Consider the following 7,500-nt stretch of genomic DNA (forward strand, 5'->3'; position numbering starts at 1 on the left):
CAGAAATGAAACTCTATAGACAAATTGATAGATAGATAGATAGATAGATAGATAGATACCACCAAGTTGATTTAGTTTGTTTCTCCCTGTTGTCTTCTTTTGTCCCCAAAACGAATCCATACCGTTCTAATCTCTGAATGACATGCAGAGTATAATACGTATCAATCGGTTTTTTTTTTTTTTTTTTATTTTTTAATTTTTTTTTTTTAATAGATTGAAGGCAGTGGCACTGACAATTAGTTCTTCTCATTGTACTTAGTCTGTTACACGCCAAGGTTCGTTATGTTATGCCTTTACAGGATTAGTACTGAGTTCACTACTTAACAGTCCCTTAAAACATAACAGGAAAAGATTTCTGATCATTCTGAGACTTGAACCAAAGTGTGTGGTTTCTAAGAAATGATTGATGAACCACTGAGCCACTCGTCGCATTGTTTCTGATTTGGATTTTTTTTTGGGGGGTGGGGTGGGGGTGGGGGGGGGGGGGGGGGGGGGGGGGGGGGGGGGGGGGGTTGGTATTTTTCTTTGATATTTTGAATCTCTTTTTTTTTTTTTTTTTTCGTTTTGTTAAATCGTACTCCAAAGGTAATCTGCATTCTTTTAATTTGTCGTTCCCCCACTTTTTTATGTTTATTTATTTATTTTTTTTTAAAGGTTAATATTGATCGAATGCATTTCAGATGTGTGTGTGTGTGTGTGTGTGTGTGTGTGTGTGTGTGTGTGTGTGTGTGTGTGTGTGTGTGTTTAATCAAGAACAAAAAAAAAAAAAAAGAAAAAAAAAAAAAAAAAAAAAAGAAGCATGAGAATTTGCGCCTCTCTCGTGTCTTTCATTAAACTGCATTAAAAAGCCAACTTTCTCTTTCCTTTTGTGAAGCCCAGGATGACGGAGTTCACGAAAAGAGAACCAATGAAGTGCAGGCTTCGAACGAAGAGGGGGAAAAAAACAGAAGAAGAAGGAAAAAAAAACCAACAAAAAAAACTTGGGAAATTGTCCAAAACAGGACACAGTTGGCTTGCAGACTGGGAGGGGAGGCAATTAGTTTGTGTGGATGTCTTGCCGGAGACTTACCGCCCTTACCAAGAATGGCGGCCACGGGAATTGATGGGGAATGAATACGGATGAGAAAAGAAGTGGTTTTCTTTATTCACTGGGAAGCTATCAATCCAGTTTTGAACAGATCCGATTTATTCCCGTCCGATGGGCAGGCGCAGGGGTAAAGGGTGTGTGTGTGGGGAGGGGGGGGGGGAGTGTTGGTGTTTGGGGAGTGGAGTGTGGTGGTAGGAGGGGGGGGGGGGGAGGTTAAGGGGGATGGGGATAGGGTGTGGCAGGTAGAGGATCAGAATAAAGTCATCTGACGCTGTTGACGTTGGAAATAAATAAAATTAACATGCTTTTATTTTATTTTATTTATTTATTTTTTTTTACGAGATTGATGCAGACTTTGATCGAAATTATTATCATGATACATTATCGATGATGACGGTGCTGATGATGCTCATAATAATACTAATAATATGATGATAATAATACTAATAACACTAATAATAATAGTAACACTACTACTGCTACTACTACTGCTACCAATAAAACCACCACCACCACCACCACCACCAACAGTAATAATAATAATGATAGTAATAATAATAATGACGATGATGATGATGGTGATGATGATGATATGACGATGACAACAACAACAACAACAACAACAATGATAATAATAATAATAATAATAATAATAATAATAATAATAATAATAATAATAGTAATAATAATAGGAAGCGGAAGCAGAAGAGATGATGATGATGATGATGATGATGATGATGATGATGATGATGAAGAAGAAGAAGAAGAAGAAGAAGAAGAAGAAGAAGAAGAAGAAGAAGAAGAAGAAGAAGAAGAAGAAGAACAACAACAACAACAACAACATCAAGATCAACATCAACATCAACAGCAACAACAGAGGATACCAAGCAGCCGATCGACAAACATAAAAAAAAATACATGACTGAACAAGCCAATGAATAGATGAATAAAGACACCAATAAATAAGTAAACGACAGATAGACATTAACATGAATGAATGAAAAAAACTTTCGCTCTGTATCAATTCTAATCCAATACATATACATCTACATCCCTTTTCCATATAGACCAAGCAGAAAAGGGCTTCACTTGTCTTGAGTAGTTGTCTGAGTGGTCAATTTTTCAGTCTATCTGGTGATTTTCATGTCTGATTCGTTGACGTTTCTATTTAACTGGGTAATGTATTTGTCTAATTACGTGGCTTCTCTTGTCTCATGTGTTGATATTACTGTCTGATTTGATCATTAGTTTTGTCTGTCTAAACTGGCCAATTCGAATACCTGATTTGGCAGTTTGATTGATAACACTTCTTTTCCTTGTTTCGATTTTTTTCCCCACTGCGCATCTTCTGAAGTGCTTAACTCTCTCCATACGAACGGCGAAAGAGACGACGTTAACAGCGTTTCAGCCCAATTACCATCATGAAAATATTGCAAGCGGAAGGCTCTTATACTGAAGAGGTGAATGTTGACAAAGAATACCACAATTCTGACGACGGAAGCTAAAGGTTGGGTTATTCAGACACCCACTGGACATCCGAGGGGTGTGTGTAGAGGAGAAGAGAGGACTGGCCGTACTGAGTGAGTTAAATGACATTAATTTTACACCAGTCGTGCCGAATTCTCCCTTCCACTACCCCTATCGCAACACCCCACACCAATGATTTTATCATTGATGATGAAGAAGCAGAAGGGAAACGACGACAACGATGATGATGATGATGATGATGACGATGCTGCTATGGAGGTCCATTTCGGTTTACGAAAACGTGACAAGGCTGTTCACATCCGAACTTGTGTCTGTCGCAACCCCATTTCTGGCAGTCCAAAGAAAACAGCTGTTGATGTGAGTAAGGCCTCACACCAGAGGAGACCCTGCACTGATGCTGGGTCACTTCGATGTGAGCTCGTGTAGAGCCTGTTCCGATTCCACCGTACACACAGGGCACTGTTTTATCTTCACTGCAATTTTTTGTGTTTCCCCACTTCAGTTATTTAATGCAGGTTTGTAGGAGGAGGAATTTTTTGTTTAATGTCCCGTCACACATATCGGTGATTGAAGACATTTTGTTAAAGTATTTATGAATACATCTGAGTTTATCGGTTAGAAGGGGTGGGAGATGTGGATGAATGTAGGGTTGGGGGAAACTGGGCAAATGAGGGTAAAAATGTGGGTGAAATTTGGAAGAAAAACAAAACAAACAAATGCAGGTTTGTGTTGATGTACCATGTGACATGATTATGTAGGCTTGTGATGATGTACAATGTGACATGATTATGTAGGCTTTTGATGATGTACCATGTGACATGATTATGTAGGCTTGTGTTGATGTACAATGTGACATGATTATGTAGGCCTGTGATGATGTACAATGTGACATGATTATGTAGGCTTGTGATGATGTACCATGTGACATAATTATGTATTACTGGTGATGATGTATCATGTGACATAATTATGTGTTACATGTAATGATGTACCATGTGACATAATTATGTACTACTTGTGATGATGTACCATGTGACATAATTATGTATTACTTGTGATGATGTACCATGTGACATAATTATGTAGGCTTGTGATGATGTACCATGTGACATGATTATGTATTACTGGTGATGATGTACCATGTGACATAATTATGTATTACTGGTGACGATGTACCATGTGACATAATTATGTACTACTCGTGATGATGTACCATGTGACATAGTTATGTATTACTGGTGACTATGTACCATGTGACATAATTATGTATTACTGGTGATGATGTACCATGTGACATAATTATGTATTACTAGTGATGATGTACCATGTGACATAATTATGTATTACTAGTGATGCTGTACCATGTGGCATAATTATGTATTACTGGTGATGATGTATCATGTGACATAATTATGTATTATTTGTGATGATGTACCATGTGACATAATTATGTATTACTTGTAATGAAAAAGGGAAAAAAAGACGTCATGAGCGAAATGAAATGCACTACTTAGAGAAACGGAAAAAAAGACAGTTTTTGGGGAGGTCGAAAAAACAACAAAACCCCCCAACAAAAACAAATAAACAAACAAACAAAAACAAAACAATCAAACAAACAATTAAAAAAAAAACCAACAAAACAAAACAAAGAAAACAAAAACAAAACAAACCAACAACAAAAAACAAACAGAGAAAAGATATAATTCGTTGCAAATGTTTCAATAAAAAAAAATAAAAAAAAGTAGAAAAAAAAAGAAAGTGTGTTGCGATAACCTTGTTTAAGTGTGGAGGCGGGGAATACTGGTAATACTAAATTTATACTATATAGTGAACATCTGTGATCAACTTTTCTCGACTGTATGTGTTTCCCGTAATTCTTCTATTATGACCGTTATGAATTTGTGCTGATACTGGTGGTTTATAGTGAACATCTGAAATTTCCTATACTCGATTGTCTGTGCTTCGCGGGGCCTGCTCGTGTTGATGACCAAAGCGTGAAGTGAACGTTGTTGAGTGTTGAGTGTCTGTGCTCAAATTACAACTTTAAACGAACGGAGACAATCTGCTGATGCGTATATTATGATTCAGGAGTGAAAGGGCTGGCGTATGAACATGACCTGCTGTGAATGACTAGAATAAAGCCCCTTATTCTTTTCAGACACCACGGATAGACCCCCCTCCCGCTGTCAAAAAAAAAAAGAAAAAAAAAAAAAAAAAAGTCGCCTTGTTAGGTGGAGTCAGGTTGATGGAGTGCCACCCCTCCACCCATCCCCCTCCTTCCCCCTCCCCTCCCGTTCTGCCTCCCTCATCCTCCACCATCCAATCCCCTCCCCCGCCCCCCCCCCCCCCCGCCCCCTATCCCCCTAAAACCACTCTCTACCGCTTCCTGAGTGGAGACAGTGTCCACGGCCCTCTGGAGACAGTCTCCATGAATCTGCCATCAATGAAGACTTTGTTACAAACTCACCGAGAACACGGGAGTAGAGACTAACTGTAAACTGAGGTCTTCAAAATAGATACCATCACAGTGCATGAGAGGACCAATGAATGTGGAAGTGTGTGTGATTGTATGTGTGTGTGTGTGTGTGTGTGTGTGTGTGTGTGTGTGTGTGTGTGTGTGTGTGTGTGTGTTGTAGTGTGTGTGTGTGTGTGTGTGTGTGTGTGTGTGTGTTGTAGTGTGTGTGTGTGTTGTAGTGCGTGTGTGTGTGTGTGTGTTGTAGTGTGTGTGTCTGTGTCTATGTGTTTGTGCATGTGTGAATGTGAGTGTATGTGTGTTTGTGTGCGTTTATGTTTTGTTTCGTGTGTGTGTGTGTTTGTTTGTTTGTTTGTTTGTGTGTGTGTGTGTGTGTGTGTGTGTGTGTGTGTGTGTGTGTGTGTGTGACATGACCACGCTATAGTATACAGAGATTCATTCAGGTTTGAGGATTCTGAATTAAGTCAGTACTGTAAGCTTCTTTCCATAATCATTCTATTCCTCCATTAACCAGGTCCCCAGAGACACAGACACTTGCTGTTTTTCGCAGGACATCCGAGCAACACTCCATAGTCAGACTCTGTCGTGAATTGAAAAACACTCAGTCGGGTGATCCCTGTCTTCTAAAGTTGAGCCCACGAGACAGCCAGCTCTGTTAAGCAGCTGCTGTGACGTCCCAGAGTGAACCTACCCTCAAATTCACTCCATGGAATTTTTTTTTTTCATCGGGCAGGCATGGAATGGCTCCAGCATGAGACGACTCATAAACCCTTGTCGTGAAACGACTATATTTCCTTAGATTACAGCATTATGAATTCAGCAAGAAAGCCGTAATAATAATAATAATAATAATAATAATAATAATACATAGTTTTTCTATGGCGCGATATCCAGCACCAATGCTGCTCAAAGCACCTTACATCATCCAGCTGACAAAAAAATGCCTTAAAAAACACATCAACCACTATATGACAATGGAAAACATCCAGTGTGTTCCGTAAAAGGGACATTGTTATCAGAAAGAAAGCAAAACTGTGATTTGCTGATCAATATATTTTTTTTACCTGTTACCAATTTCCTGCCAGCTTGCTTCAAAATATCCTCTCAATAGCTTGGATGTTTTGTCAGGGTATTGTTTTCTTATTGAATCAAATTGAATCTTATCTCCTCAATGAATGGATGAAGGGGCCTCTTGTCTGGTTTTGCTCAAAATCTGGCCAAACGAGTGGAGGTGTGTGTGTTTTCTTTCTTTCTTTCTTTTTTTCTTTTTTTTTTTTTTTTGTTGCTCTAAGCCTGTGTGTCAGTGGTGTGGCAATTGACGCTGGGTGCTTGGGAGTTGTATTGTGTCATTTGTTCTGCTTCGTCAGGGATCTTTCGCTTGGAAAGAGTGGATGGTGTGTGTGCAGAATTGCTAACAATGTGTTTCGCTTCGCCAAGCAAACGGGATTAGGAGGTGTTCTTCCGACGTCTCTCTCTCTCTCTTTCTATCTGTGTGTGTGTGTGTGTGTGTGTGTGTGTGTGTGTGTGTGTGTGTGTGTGTGTGTGTGTGTGTGTGTGATGACAATGCTGTTGTGCTGTTGTGTATATTGATTGATTTAGGTTTTGGAATTCTGAGACAAGTCAGTGCTGTAACCTTATTACCATAGCCATTCGATTTCTGCATTAACCATGTCCCGAGAGATAAAGACACCGGATGTTTGTGTCAGGACATCCGAGCAACGCTCCTTAAGACACAATTGTGAATTCAGAAACACTCTGTTGTGTGGTCCCAGTCTTCTAAAGTTGAGCGCACGAGACAGCCAACTCTGCACAGGTGCCGGTGTGACGTCCAGGAGTGAACACACCCTCAAATTAACTTCATGGAATTTTTTTTTTATCGGTCAGACCTGAAGTGATTCAAGCATTGAGTTAGCCTGGGACAACTCAAACCCTTGTCTTGAAACGATTCCACTTCCTTAGATTAAAACAAATAAAATCTATTAGAAACCATAATCAGTAACTCCCCCCAAAAAAACCCAGTCTCTGTCCTTCCACATACGGACATTGTTATCAGACAGAAAGCAACATTGTGAACTGCTGAACAATGAATTTGCTCCTGTCACCAATTTCCTGCCAGCTTGCTTCAAAATATCCTCTCAGTAGCTTGGATGTTTTGTCAGGGTATTGTTTTCTTATTGAATCAAATTGAATCTCATCTCCTCAATGAATGGATGAAGGGGCCTCTTGTCTGGTTTTGCTCAAAATCTGGCCAAACGAGTGGAGGTGTGTGTGTTTTCTTTCTTTCTTTCTTTTTTTCTTTTTTCTTTTGCTTTAAGCCTGGGTGTCAGTGGTGTGGCAATTGACGCTGGGTGCTTGGGAGTTGTATTGTGTCATTTGTTCTGCTTCGTCAGGGATCTTTCGCTTGGAAAGAGTGGATGGTGTGTGTGCAGAATTGCTAACAATGTGTTTCGCT

The sequence above is a fragment of the Babylonia areolata genome, chromosome 17 (assembly GCF_041734735.1).
Source record: "Babylonia areolata isolate BAREFJ2019XMU chromosome 17, ASM4173473v1, whole genome shotgun sequence".
Taxonomy (NCBI): domain Eukaryota; kingdom Metazoa; phylum Mollusca; class Gastropoda; order Neogastropoda; family Buccinidae; genus Babylonia; species Babylonia areolata.